This window comes from Callospermophilus lateralis, chromosome 2, assembly GCF_048772815.1.
Source record: "Callospermophilus lateralis isolate mCalLat2 chromosome 2, mCalLat2.hap1, whole genome shotgun sequence".
NCBI lineage: Eukaryota > Metazoa > Chordata > Mammalia > Rodentia > Sciuridae > Callospermophilus > Callospermophilus lateralis.
The window spans coordinates 105867812-105887280 of NC_135306.1; the positions used below are offsets into that span (position 1 = coordinate 105867812).

Here is a 19469-nt window from a genome sequence, read left to right on the forward strand (position 1 = left end):
TTAATGGAATGAATATGATGTCACTGTTAAGACTATTTTAGCTTTGCAGAGTGGCGTCAAAATTCAAGCTAGAAAAAGCCTAGCTGTATGCAGTCTCCTCCATTTCCCAGAACAGCAAATTAAGTCCAGGGGTGAGTGTCAGTCACATGGAAGAAGACACCTGCACCTGCACCTGTACCTTGATGGCCGGGAAGTAAGGTGACTGTGGTCAGGTCACTGGGGTGGGCAGAGGGTCCCTGCCCTGTGTGTGTGTGGTGAGGTGAGCTGTCTGATCTCTATGGGTCATCTGGATGAATACACATAAAATAAGAATTTTACACTCTCCTGACAAGAGGCCATAGGTTTGGTTAGCTTCTCAGAACTCCATTTGTCTTGGGCTTCATCTAACTGCTGAAAACTTAGTTTGCTCTCACAATAGTATAAATAAACACACTGGGAACGGGAGACTCAGTTTCATTCAACCCTTAAGCAAAACCTAAAAACAAAACAATCCCCATGCCTAAGTGCTCCTCAAACCTTGTAATTACAGGAAGGAAAATATGTCTCTGGAAATTGTATTTGTTCAATAGTGGGCAAAGAAATATTTTATGCAACAAGGGCCTTAGATAAGGGGAGCCTATCATAGCAGCTCAGCACGACTGGGTCAAGTGTAGCTGGCATGGAGAGGCAATGGGTTTTCTTATTAGATCTGTGGAAGCACTATTTATTAATCCAAGGAGTCAATGCTAACTAGATGGGCTTTGTATTAGAGGCCGGGCACACCATGCTTCTGGAGCACTTCTATTGCCTTTGGATACTCTGGTCTCAGTGCTTTTCAAACATAAATTGAGAGTGTGTGTGCACACATGGGTGCATGTTTGGTGGGTAAACTGTTTAATTCAAATGGTTATTTAATAATATTTATAATTTGTGCCGGTTGTGGTGGCATAGGCCTGTAATCCTAGCAGCTTGGGAGGCTGAGGCAGGAGGATCACAAATTCAAAGCCAGGCTCAGCAATGATGAAGTGCTCAACAACTCAGTGAGACCCTGTCTCTAAATAAAATACAAAATAGGGCTGGGGAGGTGGCTCAGTGGTCGAATGCCCTTGTGTTCAAACCCCAGTATCCACCTCCTAAATTATAATTTGAAATTTGATACCTATAAATGGTGCCCCGAAAATGTCAGATGAACAACAATTTTTTAATTATTATTTTTTTATTTATTATTTTATTATTTTTTTAAAATATAAAATGTCCTTCCATTGCTATGTTGTCTGTATCAGATCCTCCCCTGTTTCTTATCTTCCTCTCCCTTTTAACCCCCCTCCACTTTTTTTTTTTTTTTTTTTTAACAGAGCAAGAGTCTTGTCTCTCAGATGTCAGAACAGTAATCTATTTTTAAAATCTCAGAATTTCAAGTCTTCTGTCATTAAACATGACAGATGGATTTAGGGAAAAGGAAAGCATTGTTTGTAGTGTAACCTAAATGTACACTAGTGCAATGTTTAGACCCAGAAGTTTGAAACTGGATTTGAACATATTTTCAGAGTGCAGTGGCATTTAGTATTTTTTAGAGAGACAGAGAAAAAAAAGAGACAGGGAGAGAGATGATGCATAAGTTATCAAAAAGGGTGCACTGGGGGTAAGAATTTTGTTTTATTTTAGCCAAAAGAATAAAATCATCATGGTGGGGTTAAGATGCAGATCTGACCTGGGTTTGGAAGCTTCGTTGGGAAAGGCCTCTAGACTGGCGTTTGGGACAGCATGTTCTTTAAAAAGAAAGCTGTCTATTTTTCTTTTCTCCAGGGGAGCTGCAGTTTAGGGCAGGCACAAAGCTGGGAACATAACCAAGGGCAGAAAAAATTCACCCCTATGTTCTATTTGTCAGACTGACCTACAGGTCACAACCTGAAAGTTTATAGATCGGGGAGGCCTTGTCTCTGCATAAGCATGTTTTCTGGACTTTGGCTGAAGCTAAATTCCTGACTTCTGAAAGAGGGGTGGGTGTGGACTTCCAGCAGGAATAGCCAGTGGGAAGGAAGTAATATTCATTAAGAGTGTCTCATGCAAGCCGTGCAGGCTAAGCATGCTCAGTGTAAATTCTCCTGGAGTCTGTCAAGCTATGTTTGAACTCGTTCCAGGATGCTGGATTTACTTTTTTTTTTTTTTTTCCACCAGGAAGAATGCTCGATTAGACAGCATTTTGCCTTGCTTTTCTTCTCTTTCTTTCTTTCTTTCTTTCTGACTTCTTTCCACCAGAAGATTGGAAACAATATTCTTTTCTGATCAATTCAGTAATACAGTGCCCTTCAGTGTTCAGATGGGCATTTCAGTGGAGAAGAAAAGAAACTTTGCTACCTGGGAACCGAAGACTACTTAGGTCAGTAAATGCTAATAAAGTCTTGAAAAACTTATGGAGCCAGGATTTAACTTTTCTTAATGGTTAAGGTAATCTACAGCAAATTTAATTGCCTTTTCAACTCGTGGGTGTGCACCATTTTTTTTTTCTTTCACACAAAAACTATGTTTTTCATATGTTGGAGTGATTTTTAAAACACAGGGAAAATATGTCTTTTTGGCTAATTTGCATTTGAAAGAACCTCTTTTTATATGAGAGCTTTTCTCTCTCTTTACCACAAATTATGTGTTTTTTAAACAAATATTGTGGTGAGCTCTTGTAACTATAATGGTCTGAATGTAGATGTGCTCTGTGTTATATTAATTCTTGGCTTGCGTTGGTTCGGTGAAAGTTATTGCTTTTGTTGCTGCCAAAGATGAAAGGGACTTTGTTTTTTTGTTGCTGTTGTTTTTGGAACTTTTAGTGGGCTTCGAGGCTGCTTCAGGAGCCCCTTGTGAGCAGAGAGTCGCCTCTTTCCCTGTTTAATGTGTATTTTGCATGTGTAGGATTCAGCTTTTTCAGAACCTGTGTAGGAATGGAGGTTTTTTTTTTTTTTTTTTTTTTTTTTGTAAGTGTAGTTTTGGAGGGAAATGGTATAGAGAAAGATAGAAACAAGGTTTGTGATGAAGAGTTTAAATCAGGATTCTCATGGTGAATACAAGCAAAGAATGCAAAACATACTCTGCTGGCTGTACATGCACGGATGTAGTTGAGGTTAATAACTTTAATATTTAATTTTCTTTTAAAGTAGAGCAGATTTATTCGATCAGCTGAAAACACACAACATTTATTAAAGAGATGTTAGGCTCCCAGGACAAGCAAGTTTGCAAAGGCGGCCCCTTTAAAAACATCTGAGGACAGAGGTTATGAAACCACATAGCTTCCCGTAGGAACAGTGCATCCTGGGCTGAAGCAGTTTAATTTTATTCAAGAATTTTAAGAGTAAAAGGGGATTTATTTCTTTTCAAAAAAAAAAAAAAAAAAAAAGCACAGCCAGGCGAGGATTATTGATCGGTCAGGGATTAAATATTTGCTGGAATACAAAGCATCACATTTTATCAATGTGTAAATCAGACTGGCCGGCTATTCAGGGGATGTAAATGAAAACTCCCCAGTTTTACATAAAATCAAATGCAGCAGCACCCCTGCCCCGCACTTGCCTTCTCTGTGGCCCAGAAAGGGGTGAAAGAGGTGGGGCAGGGTGTGAAATAAGACTTAGCGAAGGAGCTGACCTTGCTCTTTTAACTTGTGTCCATCTGTTCTTACTGGGCAGCTGAAGCGGGGAGCAAAGCGGGAAGGGACCTCAGGGGAGCCACGGGAGAAGAGGCCAGACCCAGCCAGGCTGTGACCTGCTCCCCATCCTGTGATTTAGCTAGAAGGAGAGGGGCCAAGGGGATGCATCTCAACCCACTTCCTCCTGCTCCCAGGGCTTTGATGGAGTCCCAAATGCTATTCTGCTGCACCTGCCTCTGCTTTTCATAAATGAAAGTGTCTCCCCACAAGTGGATGCTGGGTTATTTGGTGTAGATCAGTCCCTGAAGGGAGGGCCCAGGTAATTCAGTCTTGTTTCATCTGGGTCTTTTCTTCCCTAACATGGGACACAGATCTTGATGAGTTTAACTGAAACAATGAGCCCTTTGTGGGAGGGGAGAGCACAGTTGTCCATGAAGGAGTGTGAGAGTTTTCGTGTTTCTGTGTGGTATGTCCATGAGTGTGTGTGCCACTCATAGTGTGGGCTCTGAGGGAAGGCACTGGTGTCTGAGGGCATTTGTCTGGGTTCAGGGATCTTTTTAATCACCTTGGCTCTGCACTGACAGGAGGTTCACATTCTGGAGAATTCCAGAGCTAGTTTTCTCTGACTGCCTGTTCCTGTACCCTGCTCCCCCGGCTCTCTTTCCCCTTCATGACTTGTCTCTCAAAGAACAGCAGTGAAACCTTTTGAGGTACAAAGCCTATGCAAGGGGTCAGAGAATGAACAAAGACAGGCCTATTCATGTTCACATCTGGATAAAGTTTAGATTGTGACAAGGGAAAATGATGGGAGAGAAAAAGTCATGATGTCACATTTTTAAAAAACGCATGTACTTGCCCTCCTAGAGGGCTTTCTCCCTGTTTCTATATCCTGTGCCCACTGGACTTGTGGGAAGACAGGTTTTATGTCTTTAATTATTATAGCAAAGGCCAGTGGTTTGCTCCAAGTGGTGGCCAAGTTAAAACAAACCCTCAGATTCTTCAAGCTCTAGTCCAGGTCTCCACCTACCCAGGAATGGGGATAAGCTGGGGTCACTTTCTGTGTCCTGGACTCAGTTTCCTCATTCACTTTGAGGTTTTGAGCAAAGGCAGTGGATTTGTACAAAACACTTCGTCAGACTGAGCCTGCTGCGGTCTTATATCTTACATTTGAGAGGTACTTGAAACTGTTCAGGGGACTCTCTCCTCTTTCCATTTTTCTTATCTTCAACACCATCCATTAAAGCAGGTTGGGCCAGTGTTGACATCTTCCACTGACAGATGACGAAACTGAAAGATTGAATGACTTGTTGGATCAGGTCAGGCAGAAGCTAGAGAGGAATTCAGGTTGCTCAACTCAAGATATGAAATTCTACACCCACCTGAGACTCTGGGCCACTAAAGTTGAACATCAAAAGAGTCCCACAGTTCATGGAGGTGAAAGGTATGGCTGAACAGGGCTTCAGATTGTGTCAGTCCCTTTATAAAGAAGAAAAAGCAGACTGGAGAAACTGGGTACTCCACTCACAGTTGCACTTGGGGCCTTGGGAGCTGGCCTTGAATCCTGTCTCTGCAGATCCAAAGTGTGTGCACTGATGCTGTGACTAGGCACTTGGGCTCGCTGTGACTGTCTACATCTCTACCTCTGAGGATGCCACAGGGCTGCCCTGAGGATCATCCAAGATGAAGTGTGTGCTTGCAGTTTGATTGGTGAAGGTTCTTATTGTCGGTTGTGTTACATCACACAAAGTAAGCATGTTATTTTTACCGTGAATCCCCATCAGCTTGGGGGCTCAACCTTTAGATCCTCAGGGTGTTTGTGTTGGCAAGTTCATAGTATCAGGTGAGTAGCACTTAGGGGATGTTTATTGAAAATAGAAACACTGTTCTAAATAATGCAGGAAGTTGACTAAGATAAGCGTCAGAGCCCCCTTGCTCCAGTTCAGGGAGAAGCGGGAGGGAGGTTATCTGGGCAGATGCGTCTGAGATAAACAGTACTGTTGAGGTCAATTTCATTATCTTTGATGACCTTCAAATGCTACTGAGATTGCTTATTGGATGTCAGGAATCCCTATGCAGGGAAGGGTGAGCAGTTGGAGATTATATTGGGCTCACAGATCTGGTAGGGACTGAAAATCAAGAGAAGGCACAGGTGCAGATGGCCTGTAGAACTTCAAGATTGTGTCTTTCTTAGACACTTATGACCAGTGTTGACTAGGCTGCTGAGGTCACAGGTGTGTCAACTCTGAAGCTCCTGGGTTTACCCGTGGAGTAACATTAGAAAGATCCCTCAGAGAAAGGTCAAGGGCCTGCTTTAGAGCAAATCAGTGATTTGTAGTTGTGTACTTAGGAGTACTGAGAACTATAAGAACATAGTCATGAGGCTGCAAAAACAAATGAAGGAAAGGGACACTTACCTGGGAATATGTGCTTTTAGCCAGATGTGGTGGTGCACAAGCCCATAATTCCAGGGGCGTGGGAGGCTGAGGCAGGAGGATTTCGAGTTCAAAGCCAGCCTCAGCAAGTTAGGCCCTAAGTAACAGTGAGACCCTTTCTTGAAATAAATAAATATAAAAAGGGCTAGCGGGGCTGGGGATGTGGCTCAAGCGGTAGCGTGCTCGCCTGGCATGCATGCGGCCCGGGTTCGATCCTCAGCACCACATACAGACAAAGATGTTGTGTCCGCCAAAAACTAATAAATAAATAAATAAATAAATATTTTAAAAAATTCTCTCTGTCTGTCTCTCTCTCTCTCTCACCTCTCTATAAAAAAAAAAAAAAAAAGGGGCTAGGGATATGGCTCAGTGGTTAGGCATTTCTGGGTTCAATACCTGGCCCCAAACTAAACCAAACCAATCAACCATCCAACCAACCAACCAACCAAACAAACAAAAAACCCACATTGTGCGTCTAGATGAATAAATGGTATTCATGAGTGTATGGAACACAGAAATGAGGGCGGACAGAACAAGTCTGCTCACGCAGAAGCGGGAGGCAGATTTCAGGGACAGCAGCTGGTTATTAAAGATTTTAAGTGTCTACTTAAAAATTCTTAAGTTACCTCTTAGTTCAGAGTCCTCTTTCAGATGCTTCTCCATGGCCTTCATGCCCTTGTTCATGCTGGGAAAGGAAGGCCAGGCCAGGGACAGGGAGGAGGAGCTGTGTGTTGGTTTACTGAACATCTACTACATACCAGGTATTAGCTCTATGATATTGCATACTTTAGGGAAACCACTCCACTTGAATAGCAAGCCCAAGTTGGAACCTTTGAGCACTGTGGCCGGGAATGTCAAATGGAGCAGCTGCTCTGAAAAACAATATGGTGGTTCCTCAAAAATAAAAAATAAAATACAATCTAGAAATTTCATGTCTAGTTTATGTAAATATGAGTTTTTACTTTTCATTCTTTTCTGTTTTTATTTTGCATAAAGGTCCTTAAAAGTTTTGCATTTTCAGAACACAGAACCTTGGTAACTCTTAGGTAGTATCATGTAGTGAAAGTTGGATTTAGGGTAAAATCACTGGAATGGTAGAATGGACTAACATAATGATTTGAATACATTATTTTGCTTCACTGTGCCTCAGTTTCCATATTTGAAGTTGTCAATCACAATTTGCTCAGGTGGCATGATCAGATCTGCTATTCAACATTTTACCTGTGGTCAATAGTACCGTTTTGTACAGTTAAAAATTTAAAAAAAAATTAAATTATTAAAAGAGAAGATCCCATGTTAAATTTTCTCACCACAAGAAAATAAAATTGATGAAGTAATCAAAAAAATATATATATATATATATTGGTGCTGGGTATTGAACCCAGGCCTTGTGCATGCAAGGCAAGTACTCTATCAACTGAGCTATATCTACAGCCCTCAAATATAGCTATTTTTAATAATTAATCCTGTTCTATAAACATGAATTTTCACTTTTATTCTTCTGATTATCTTGATGTTTTCTGGTAGGTTTTAGTGCATTCATCTTTCCTGTTCTGAAAAAGGCTTTCTTGTTAATTTACTTAGATGGAAGAAAACATGACCAACTTAGCAACTCTTGTATCAGAGTAGTTAAAACCCTTTCATTGCCCAAATTAAGTACATTTCCTGAATTATTGAAAGATGGAAAGCTAGGGAAAGACAGAGATATTAGTCAGAAATCACAGTCAGAGCAGAGTTTGGTTGATCATAAGATGTTCCTATATAAGAAGAAATGAATAACTAACCAGGTTAAACAAATTGTTGATATGCATGTATTTCCCTCATTCTCCCTGAGAAGATGGGAGAACTACCACCTTGATTAGGGTGGCTACGTTTTGGGGAAAAAAAAGAAAGAAGAAGAAGGAGGAGGAGGAGGAGGAGGAGGAGGAGGAGGAGGAGGAGGAGGAGGAGGAGGAGGAGGAGGGGAAGAAGAAGAAGAAGAAGGAGGAGGAGGAGGAGGAGGAGGAGGAGGAGGAGGAGGAGGAGGAGAAACAGGTTGGCAAGAATGTGGAGAAGTTGGAACCTTTGAACACTATGGAGGGAGAATGTCAAATGGAGCAACTACTTTACAAAACAATATGGTGGTTCCTCAAAAATAAAAAATAAAATGGCCACATGATCTAGCAATTTCACATCTAGCCATATCCCCAAAGAGCTGAAAGCAGGTCTTAAAAAGATATTCATGCACCCATGTTCTTAGCAGCATTAGTCACAGTAGCTGAAAGGTAGAAGCAGTCCAAGTACTCATCAAGGGATAAACGGATAAACAAAACATAGTCTGTCCATACTGTGGAATATTCTTCAGTCTTAAAAAGGAAGGAATTCCTGACACATGCTGCAACATGGATGTCACTTGAGGACATTATGCTCAGTGAAATAAACCAGTCACAAAAGGACAAATACTACATGATTCTATTTATATGAACAGTCTTGAGTAGTCAAACTCATGGAAACAAAGTAGAATGGTGGTTGCCAGGGGCCATGGGAAGGGCAACTGAACAGTTATGGTTAATAGGTGGTTTCAGCTGGGGAAGATGAAAAAGTTATAAGGATGGATGGCAGTGTTGGTTCCACAACAATGTGAATGTATTTAATGCCCCTGGCCTGTAGATTTAAAATGGTAAATTTTATGTTACATGTAGTTTACCACAATGAAAAATTTAAAAATTGAAGTTATAAAAACGTTACTGCACTAACTTTATAAGGAGTTCCCCTCGTGTGTAGTTGTTTCATTACTGAAATTCGACTGTGTGGGAGGAAAAAGATCAGGCTCAGACTAAGGAACAAAAAGGAATAAAACCATTCAATAAATGCTGTTTGGGGAAGTAACAAAGTGGGGATGTGTGAAAGAAGATGGGAGAAAAATAGGTTCTTGATATGTAGCAGCAGAGATTTGAGAATTTCTGTTTACAAGGAGATTGGGGCACATTCAACCTGTGTTTTGCATAGAGAGCCCCTGATTTTTAATTTAGGGTGTTTATGGGGGTGCACTTGGCAGCTGATAGAGACTGAGAGCACCTGAAGCCATCCTGAGCATCTCTTTTTGCTAGACATCACGTCTTCTCAGTCAGATCAAATTTTCATCAGAACCCCCTTTGTGAAATATCAGTGGTGGGTAGTTTGTGAAACTCAAGAGAAACTAGAAAGCCCCTCATAATCAGGCAGAGGGAGGGAAGGAAAGCAACCAGCGTTTATTGAGCAACTATTTTTTAAACTGAGTACTCATGTCTATCATTCACTTCATCTTCACAATCGCCTCTAAGGCAGATTTCATATCACCATTCTGTAAACACATCTTTCTCATATGAAGTGGGACTAGAACTCAGGTCTAAAGCCTGGGGTTTCCAACACATCATGGCTTAGGAAATTAATGATCAATTAAGCTACTCTAACAGCTTTGTATTAGAGTAGTGAAAACCCCTTCATTGCCCAAATTAACTACATTTCCTGAATTAATGAAAGATGGAAAAGACAGAGACATTAGACAGAAATCACAGCCAGAGCAGACTTTGGTTGATCATAAGATGTTCCTACATAAGAAGAAATGAATAACTAACCAGGATAAACAATGGCTGAGGAATCCCATCTCTTCAGTCACCCCTCCAGGTGATTCTTCCCTGGCTTTGCCATCAGCGGCCACAAAAAGGAGATTTTCCTGGGACAGATACATGCCCCCCACACTCAGCTCAGGGCCTCCCAGGGGCTTCCTGGGGACCCCCGCATTTGCACACACAATTCCAGCATCATTTTTCTTTCTCACTAATACTCGGTCAGCCACATTCAGCCTTTCTGAGGAAAACGGACAGGTGTTGGGGACGTCTTTTCCTGCAGGCCCGCTGGGGTTCAGGTGTTGGGATAACGGGGCACCCGAGCGGGGCCCCTCCCTGGAAGGCGGTTCCCAGGCTCCTTTGTTCAGTTTGTGTACAGCCATCAATGCAGCGCCCCTTCTGCTTCGGCTGCCGGCGAATCCCATCTTCTCTATTGATTTCCCACACAACGTTTACTGCTCTCCAAGGTGTGACCTGTACCTCGAGCTAATTTATTTCTGTCACAGCTGCAGGATTTAGGAATGAAGCGAGGGGGTGGGGAGCAGCGGGACCGGAGGGAGGGAAGCTGGGGAGGGAGCGACGTGTCCAAGATGTGAGAAATAAATTCAGCATTGGAGCCCCCGACCAGCATGCCTGCAGCTCTTGGGGGCAGTTCTGTGCACACGGCAAGGGACTTTATTTGAAAATCTGCTCAGTAAGATGGAAGCCACAGCCGTGGGGTTTCAGAAGGCCAGGAATTAGAGCAGGGCCCCATGGGGATGGACAAGCAAGGAAAGAATGTGTTTGAAAATAATGTCTTGACTGTTCAGGGCCAATCTCCATATTGAGCAGTATGTGGTGTTTTTTTTTTTTTTTTCCTTCTTTCTTTCTTTCTTTTTTAATGAAATGATAGAAACTTCTAGGGGCAGGGAGGCGACTAGTGAAGTCACATTCTCTTCTTCATTATGGGATTTTTAACAACAGGGCATTCGAGTGTCAGTCCCTGAAACTGCATTTACCATGAGTGACATGTGAGATATTAAATCAAACAACTTTGACATCAACCTCCCTATCCTCTATGCCTAGAGCAGACCAAGTTAGCCTTTTCAGGGTCTGATTTTATTAGATAGTTATTTGATTTTCCAATTCATTTTTACCTTTGAAAACAACTTAGAAAATCTGGCCATAAACTTATGCAGGAAGGATAAAGATTACTACTTTTGTCTGGGTAGTACTCCCACTTTTTTTTAGTGGGTAAATAGATCATATTTGAATGGCATTTCATAGTTTTCTTAAATGTACATAACTTTATTTCATCTTCTTAATAATGCTGTTTTCAGTAATGGTTGAAGAAATGCTGGCTCATTAACCAGCCTGCTGCCTTGTTAAGGTCACATGACTCATAAATGGAAAAACAGGCTGGGGCTTCTGATTCCAGAGGCAGGTTGCATTTCAAGGCATCCAGTGGTGCAGAGGACTTTGTATTTACCAAGATGACCCACCACTGCGTAGCAGAAAGCTCCAGAGTAAAAGGCATGGAAGTCAAAACTTGCCCAACCACTTAGAAAGGCACTGAGGAAATGAATCAGAATTGACCCAGAGGACTAAGCTTCCACTTACGTGATTTATGCCAAGGTCACTCCATCCAGGTGAGATGAAGCCTCAGAGAGAGGGGTGAGACATTCACTAGTGGCTTGCTCTCCCTCCTTCCCATATACATCCTAAGCCTCACCCCAACATTCAGATATTCTTATGCTCTTTTTTTATTTTTGGTACCAGGAATTGAACCCAGGGATGCTCAACTACTGAGCCACACTATCCAGCCCTTTTTTCATTTTTTATTTTGGGACAGGGTCTTGATAAGTTTCTTAGGCCTTACTCAGTTGCAAAGGCTGATTTTGAACTTAAGATCCTCCTGCCTCAGCCTCCCAAGCTGCTGGGATTACGGGCATGCGCTGCCAAGTCCAGCCCTGTCAATCTTTATAAGGGCTAAAAAAATAAATCACCAATCCTTATCTGTTACCATCAGTGATCATTTACTCTGGGGTTGGGTGTTGGAATAGCAGTTAGTTGTGAGGCTGGCTCAGGGGTTCATGTCTGTAAATTCCAGGTATTTGAAGGTCCTTTTCAGTTTCCTCCACATGATGTATAACGGGCTTCTGTCATGTTAGTGCAAAAACACAATGGTGGGCCAATGGGCCTCCTATAACTGGGGCTGTATGTCCCTGTACCAAACTCTGGGTAAGAGCCCATTTTGTCTTAACTAATGGCCAGGCACCCACCTCAGAGCTCAGTAGTTCAAATGAAGAGGTCCCAGACAGACCTGAGTCATTTCATTTTCTATGACAGTATCACAGAAAGACTTCTTCCCACCATCTTGGAGGGAACCTTTATCTCAGGAACAATTTTGAGAGGGAATGAATGTAAGCTATAAAATAATAAATGATTAAGAGAAAGTCATATTTATCTTCATATCAACAACATGATGCCATGTTTTCCTGTTTCTTTTACCTGGAGCCATTTTTACTTCTCAGCTCCTTTGCTTTTGGCAAACTGATTTTGATACTGGAAGGGTATTTCCTTGAAGTTAATGGTGTGATGAAGTGATGGCATGGTGATGCATGGAGAACTCGGGACTTGCCAATTTTTTAAAAAACCTGAATCTACATCCTAGATTCATAATCTGTGTAGCATAGCATTTAAGACTCATTATCAATATCTGCATCAAGAAAATAGGTACAATAATGTGTATCCTAAGTCACAGGGTTGCTGTGAGAACCTCAGGAGGTGTTGGATGTTAAAATGTTGTGTTAACCCAAAGCCCTGTGCATATGGAAAGAGCTTATGCAGTATTATCTGAGTTCTTCAAATGTGTCTAAAATCACTGTCCCTAGTACCTGTGTTGTTATAATGGTTGATGTCCCTGGCTGTCTCTTTAATATACATACCCTGTCTCTCTCCTACATACCCTGCAGCTGTGCTCAAAGAGTTGGTTCAACTCATGTCTGCTCTTGTTCCTCATTGCAGGTTTGTCTGCACACCTCTATAATTCACCCCTTCCTCTCTGTAGGACTTTACCTCACTGTTCTTGAAATTTTCTTTTCAATTTTGGAGCAAAATGGAGGTGGTAGAGTGGAGCAGTGGGCAGAGTATGCCAGCTGGGCAGGGAGCTGAGTTTCAGACATCTACAGTCTGCATATAGAACATATTTTCTGAAATAATAATAACATAATGAAGTTTAATTCTGATAATGAAACCATGATGTATTTCTGTGCCATGATCAGTTAGGTTTTTCTAGTAGGTTAATGGGGAGATCATTTATGAAATTGTTTATTTGGGAAAGTATTTCACATATTACAAGGACTGACTTACAAATATTTAATGCTAAACCCGTTTATATGTTGAGGCATTTCTTGTCATGAATATGAAAAGCTTTCTTCCAAATTTAATTTGTAGAAATGTTTTATAATCAGTGCAGTGAAATGTGACTGTGGGTCAGTATGGAGCACTGAATGAGCCTGGGTGCTGGGCGGTGGACACAAAGGGCAGGGTTCTCCTGTGTACTTCCTGTGACACTGGACGACTTTGCAAGCTCTTTAGGTTTGTTTCCCGGTCTTCAAAATAAGCATGATGACCCTATTACCTGCTTTACTGGGAGGTCATTGGGAATGCTGTGTAGAATCTAACAGGTTATACAAAGAGAGTTGTTACCTAGTCGACCTAGTGCAGTATTACAGCAGAGTTCCAGTTATTTGAACAGGCTGGTCTCTGATTGAAGACTCTTAAGGGTGTGTTAATTGATGGTAGGAAACTCAGGGAGTACTGAAGATCCATTTTATTACAAATTACATCTGGATAAGAAGGAGTTGATTAAAATTGTGGTCTCTACATACAATGGACTATTATTTAGTCACAAAAAGGAATGAGGTGCTGATAGATGCCACAGCCTGGATGAACCTTGATGAAAGGAGCCAGACACAAAAGACCACCTGTTGTATGACTCTGTTTATATGAAACACTCTGGATAGGTAAATCCATGGAAATGGAAAGCAGATTGGTGGTTGCCAGGACCTGGGGGAGAGAGAGGAAAGGGGAGGACCAGTTATTGGGTTTGGAATTTTCTTTTGGAGACAGAAATTTTGGAACTAGTTAGAGGTGAATGCATTGAATGCCACTGGATATTTTGTTATTAGAACATTATAATTATACATAGTACTTGGATTCATTTTGACAAAATCTTATACACGTGTGGAATTTGATTTCAATTCCCATTTCCTCTATTTCCCTCCCTGCCTCTCTCCCCCATTCTCTTTCCTCTCCTCTCCTGATCTTCCTTTTGTTTTTTTGTAACTTTATTTTGTTTATTTTATTTACACGTGGTGCTGAGGATGGAACCCAGGACATCATACGTTGGAGGCAAGTTCTCTACCACTGAGCCACAACTCCAGCCTTGTTTATTTGTTTTTGATTGGTACATTCTACATATACATAAAGGTGGAATCACCTGTGGTGCATTTATATATGATATGAAGTGGTTTTGTTAAATCCATTCCATATTTTCTCCCTTTTTTCATCCATCCTCCTTCCCTCAGTCCTCTTCTACTCCACAGATCTCCCGTGCATCTCTCTGATATCGGACCCCACCCCTGCCCCGCCCATCCTTCTTTCCCTTATTTTTCTCTAGCTTCCACATATGAAAGATAACATTTGACTCTTGATTCTCTGTGGCTGGCTGACCTCCTTCAGCATGATGTTCTCCAGTTCCATCTATTTACCAGAAAATCCCGATCTCATATTTCTTTATCATGCCACTGAATTTTATGTTATGTTCATTTCATTCACATCACTTCAAAAATACTATTAACCTCCCCCTAAAATCTCTGAAGACTGTACAATAAGCCTTATAGAGTGTAAAGAAAGTCTCCCCTACTTCTTTCCATTTTTTTCTGACTTTTGTAGCCCCCTCTGAGCCCCTTGGTGTGACATGCCTTCAAGAGTATTCAAGTGCTGTTTGAGACCTGATTTTTTTGCTTTTATTCTTTTCTTTATTCATACACGTGTTCATTCAGTGGGTGCCAAGGTAAACGGTAATTAATATGTGGCCCAGGACAGGACAGGAGATGGCCCTGTGGTGCAGTTTTGGCAGGCACCTGAACCTTTCTGGTTAGGGAGACATCAACTAGATTATTTCTTGGGACTCTTTCAATTTTGAAGTTCTCAACTTAAGAAATGTGAAATGAATCATGAGAGTTCCTTTAACTATTCTGCCAGCTAATTTCTCAGGTTCTTTTACTTGAAATTCATTTATCAAATCAACCTAGACAGACAGAAAAAATAAATTACACTCTGAATTAGTCTCCCTTTTTTTTTTTTTTCATTAGACTTCAATAATGAGGAGAAAATTTATCTCCATGCCGGTTGTGGAACTTCTTTGACCACTGGAAACCTGTCTTCATGTTTCTCAAGATGAAATAAATGTCCAAAACAAGAAAGTATTGATATACTTCTGAAGTTTTAAGAGCATCAGTATGATTTTTTTTAGCTTTAATTTTAATACGTGAGAGAATGTAGACACCATGATAACTTAATAGCCCATCAAAACACGAGATTCAAGGGTTGTTTAGCATTTCCATGATAAATTGCTATTTTTAGAAGCTTATGTAACCAAACAAAGAATGTGTTCTTGGCGATGACCACGAAGACAAGTTATTATTGTGGGAGGGACAAAGGAATCTGAGCTGCTCACCAGAGGCAGAGCCAATTGCAGAGGACGTTTTAGAGTGCGCCCTTTCTGTGCGGCCTCCATTTTCTGCAATCAGGATAATGTGGTGCATTTCAGGGCCATTTTCATTTCTGAAGTGCTCTTTCATCATTAGCTAATAAATACCCATCAATGAATTTTCCTCCCTGTCTTGGAAGTTGGAGGGGGAGGGGGAAAAGAGAAGGAGGCAATCGCTGTCTGTTTCGTAAGTATTATCCCCTTCTGGGCTCCCCCTCTGGTGCTTCTAATGGAAACAAAAATAAATCAGACTTGCCTGTTTGAAAGGACCGAGACTACCTACCATTCTTTCCATATAGAACACCTGGAAATTTGCATCAGATGTTAATGACCTTCAGTAACTACCCAGCCATAGAAGGGAGACCTTCTTAGCAGTCTCCCATTACTAAGCCTTGCTCTGTTCTGTGCCTCCTGAGGACAGTTCACTGGGTGGACGCCCTGGGCCCTCTTCCTCAGGAAGCTACGTGTGGTGCAGTTGAGCTGGGGGTGCTGGTGTCTGAGCCTGGGTCTCCAGCAGAGGAGCTCACACTTCATTTTCTAGGATCTGAAAGTTAGGACTTGGGAATTCTCTCTCCTTTTATATTTTCATGCTGCTCCTCCCCTGAATCTTCTTCATTCCGTTTAGATTTTTTCCCCATAGTTTATGTGGTATTGAACTACAGATGACCCTAGATTCTTTTGCCTGCACTTGGGTTTTGAGGAAAGGCAATTTAGTTTATAGCATAAGGCAAGCATTACAGGGTTTCTGCTGCCTTGTTGTCTGTGATAGTGTTATCCAATAGAAATTTTAAAAATGCACACCACAATTGTGAACCATATAGATAACAAATTTTATGGTGACCATATTAAAAAAGTAAAAACAGGTGAAATTAGTTTAAATATTGTATTTTATTTAAATCAATATATCAAAAATATCGTCACATAATCTGTAAAAGCTATTCATGAGATAGTGTACATTTTTTTGGTAAGTCTGTAAATTTTTTTATTTTTTTATTTTTTTAAATCTTTTTATTTGTTTTAATTAGTTATACATGATAGTAGAATGCATTTATGTACTTTGATATATCATATATAGATGGGATATAATTTCTCATTTTTCTGAGTGTACATGTTCCAGAATCATATTGGTCATGTAGTCACATATATACATACAGTAATAATGTCTGTTTTATTCTACTATCTTTCTTATCACCATATATACTCCCCTCCCCTCCCCTCCCATCACTTCCCTCTACCTAATCTAAGGTAATGCTATTCTTCCCTAGTGTCCCCTGCCTTATTGTGAATTAGCATCCACATATTAGAAAAGTCACTTGGCCTATGGTTTTGTGGGATTGGCTTATTTCGCTTAGCATATTTTCCAACTCCAATTATTTACTGGCAAATGCCATTTTCACTCCTCTTTAAAGCTGAATAATACTCCATTAAATATATATATACCACATTTTCTTTATCCATTCATCTATTGAGGGACACCTAGTTTAGCTATTGTGAATTAAGCTGCTATAAACATTGATGTGGCTGCGTCACTATAGTATGCTGATTTTAAGTCCTTTGATTTTAAGACAGGGAGTGGGATAGCTGGGTCAAATGTGTGGTTCCATTCCCAGTTTTCTGAGGAATCTCCATACTGCTTTCCATAGTGGTTACACCAATTTTCAGTCCCACCAGCAATGTATGAGTGTACCTTTTCCCCCATCCTCACCAACATTTATTGTTGCCTATATTCTTGATGATTGCCATTTTGATAAGAGTGAGATGAAATCTTAGAGTAGTTTTGATTTGCATTTCTCTTACTAGAGATGTTGAACACTTTTTCATATATTTGTTGATCAGTTGTATTTCTTCTTCTGTGAAGTGTTTGCTCAGTTCCTTAGACCATTTATTGATTGGGTTATTTGTTTTTTTCGTGTTCAAGTTTTCTGAGTTCTTTATATATCCTAGAAATTAATGCTTTATCAGAAGTGCATGTGGTAAAGATTTTCTCCAAATCTGCAGGCTCTCTCCTCACATTATTAATTGTTTCCTTTGCTGAGAAGAAGCTTTTTAATTTGAATCTATCCCATTTATTGATTCTTGATTTTACTTCTTGTACTTTAGGAGTCTTGTTAAGGAAGTCAGATCTTAGGCTGAAGTAGTGAAGATTTGGGCCTATTTTTTCTTCTATTAGGTGAAGTGCTCTATTCTAGTGCCTAAGTCTTTGATCCACTTTGAGTTGATTTTTGTGCAGATTGAGAGTTAAACGTTTAATTTCATTGTGATACATATGGATTTCCAGTTTTACCAGAACCATTGGTTGAATAGGCTATCTTTTCTCCAGTGAATGTTTTTGGCCCCCTTGTCTAGTATGAGATAACCATATTTATGTGGCTTTGTCTCTGTGTCCTCTATTTTGTACCATTGGTCGATGAGTCAATTTTGGTGCCAATACCCTGCTGTACTTGTCACTATAGCTCTGTAGTATAGTTTAAGGTCTGGTATTGTGATGCCTTCTGCTTCACTTTTATTGCTAAGTATTGCTCTAGCTATTCTGGGTCTCTTATTTTTACAAATAAATTTCATGATTTCCTTTTGTATTTCTATGAAGAATGTCATTGGGATTTTAATAGGAATTTCATTAAATCTGTGTAACACTTTTGGTAGTATGACCATTTTGACAATATTAATTCTGCCTATCCAGGAGCATGAGAGGTTTTTCCATCCTCTGAGGTTTTCTTCAATTTCTTTCTTTAGTGTATAGAATATTTCATCCATCAACAAACAAATATACTTTCTTCTCAGCAGCACATGGCTCCTTCTCTAAAATAGACCATATCCTATGCCACAAAGCAACTCTTAGTAAATACAAAAAAACAGATAATACCCTGCGTTCTATCAGACCACAGTAGAATGAAATTAGAAATCAATGATAAAATTTTAAAAAAATAGAAGCTACTGTAACAAATGGAGAATAAATAATACACAATTGAATGATGAATTGATAGTAGAAGAAATCAGGGTGAAATAAAAAAATCATAGAGGTAAATGAGAACACTGATATATCAAAATCTCTGGGATACTATGAAGGCAGTTCTAAGAGGAAAATTTTTTGCATCGAGTGCATTCATTAAAAAAATAAAAAGTCAACAAATAAATGACCTAACACTGCATCTGAAAGCCCTAGAAAAAGAAAAACAATCATCTCCAAAGCAGTAGAAGATAGGAAATAAATAATATCAGAGATGAAGTTAATGAAATTGAAATAAAAGATACAATTGAAAAAAACAAAAAGTTGGTTCTTTGAAAAAATAAATAAAATAGATAAGCCCCTGGCCATGCTAATGAAGAGAAAAAAAGGAGAAAACTCAAATTACTAAAATACAAGATAAAGAAGGAAATATCACAATGGACATGTCTGAAATACAGAAGATAATTAGATACTATTTTGAAAATTTATACTCTAATAAAATAGAAAATATGAAAGACAATGACAAATTTCTAGAGACAAATGACCTACCTAAACTGAATGAGGAGTTTATACACAATTCAATTTAAAGAGATCAATTTCAAGTAATGAAATAGAAAATGCCATCAAAAGTCTACTAACCAAGAAAAGCCCAGGACTAGATGGATTCTCAGCCAAATTATAAGAGTCTTTCAAAGAAGAATTAACACCAATACTCCTCAAAGTATTCCATGAAATAGAAAAGGAGGGAACCCTTCCAGACTCATTCTATGAGGCTACTATCATCCTGATACCAAAACCAGACAAAAACACATCAAGGAAAGAAAACTTCAGACCAATATCTCTGATGAACATAGATGCAAAAATTCTCAATAAAATTCTGGAAAATTACATACAAAAACATATTAAAAAGATAGTGCACTATGATCAAGTGGAATTTATCCCAGGTATGCAGGGTTGGTTCAACATAACAGAAATCAATAAAAGTAATTCATCATATTAATAAGACTTAAAAACAAGAATCATATGATCATCTCAATAGATGCAGAAAAAGCATTTGACAAAATATAGCACATCTTCATGTTCAAAACACTAGAAAAACTAGGGATAGTAGTAACATACCTCAACATTTTAAAAG

At 39.9% G+C, this 19469-nt stretch overlaps 1 long non-coding RNA gene across 1 annotated transcript in view; it reads left to right on the forward strand.

The window, feature by feature from the left end:
• Window positions 1-2163: 2163 nt before the first annotated feature.
• LOC143392577 (uncharacterized) overlaps window positions 2164-19469 on the forward strand; it is a 141277-nt gene continuing 123971 nt past the window's right edge. The window contains exon 1 of the long non-coding RNA XR_013090380.2: window positions 2164-2359. This is a non-coding gene — a long non-coding RNA (uncharacterized LOC143392577). The remainder of the gene's footprint in view (window positions 2360-19469) is intronic.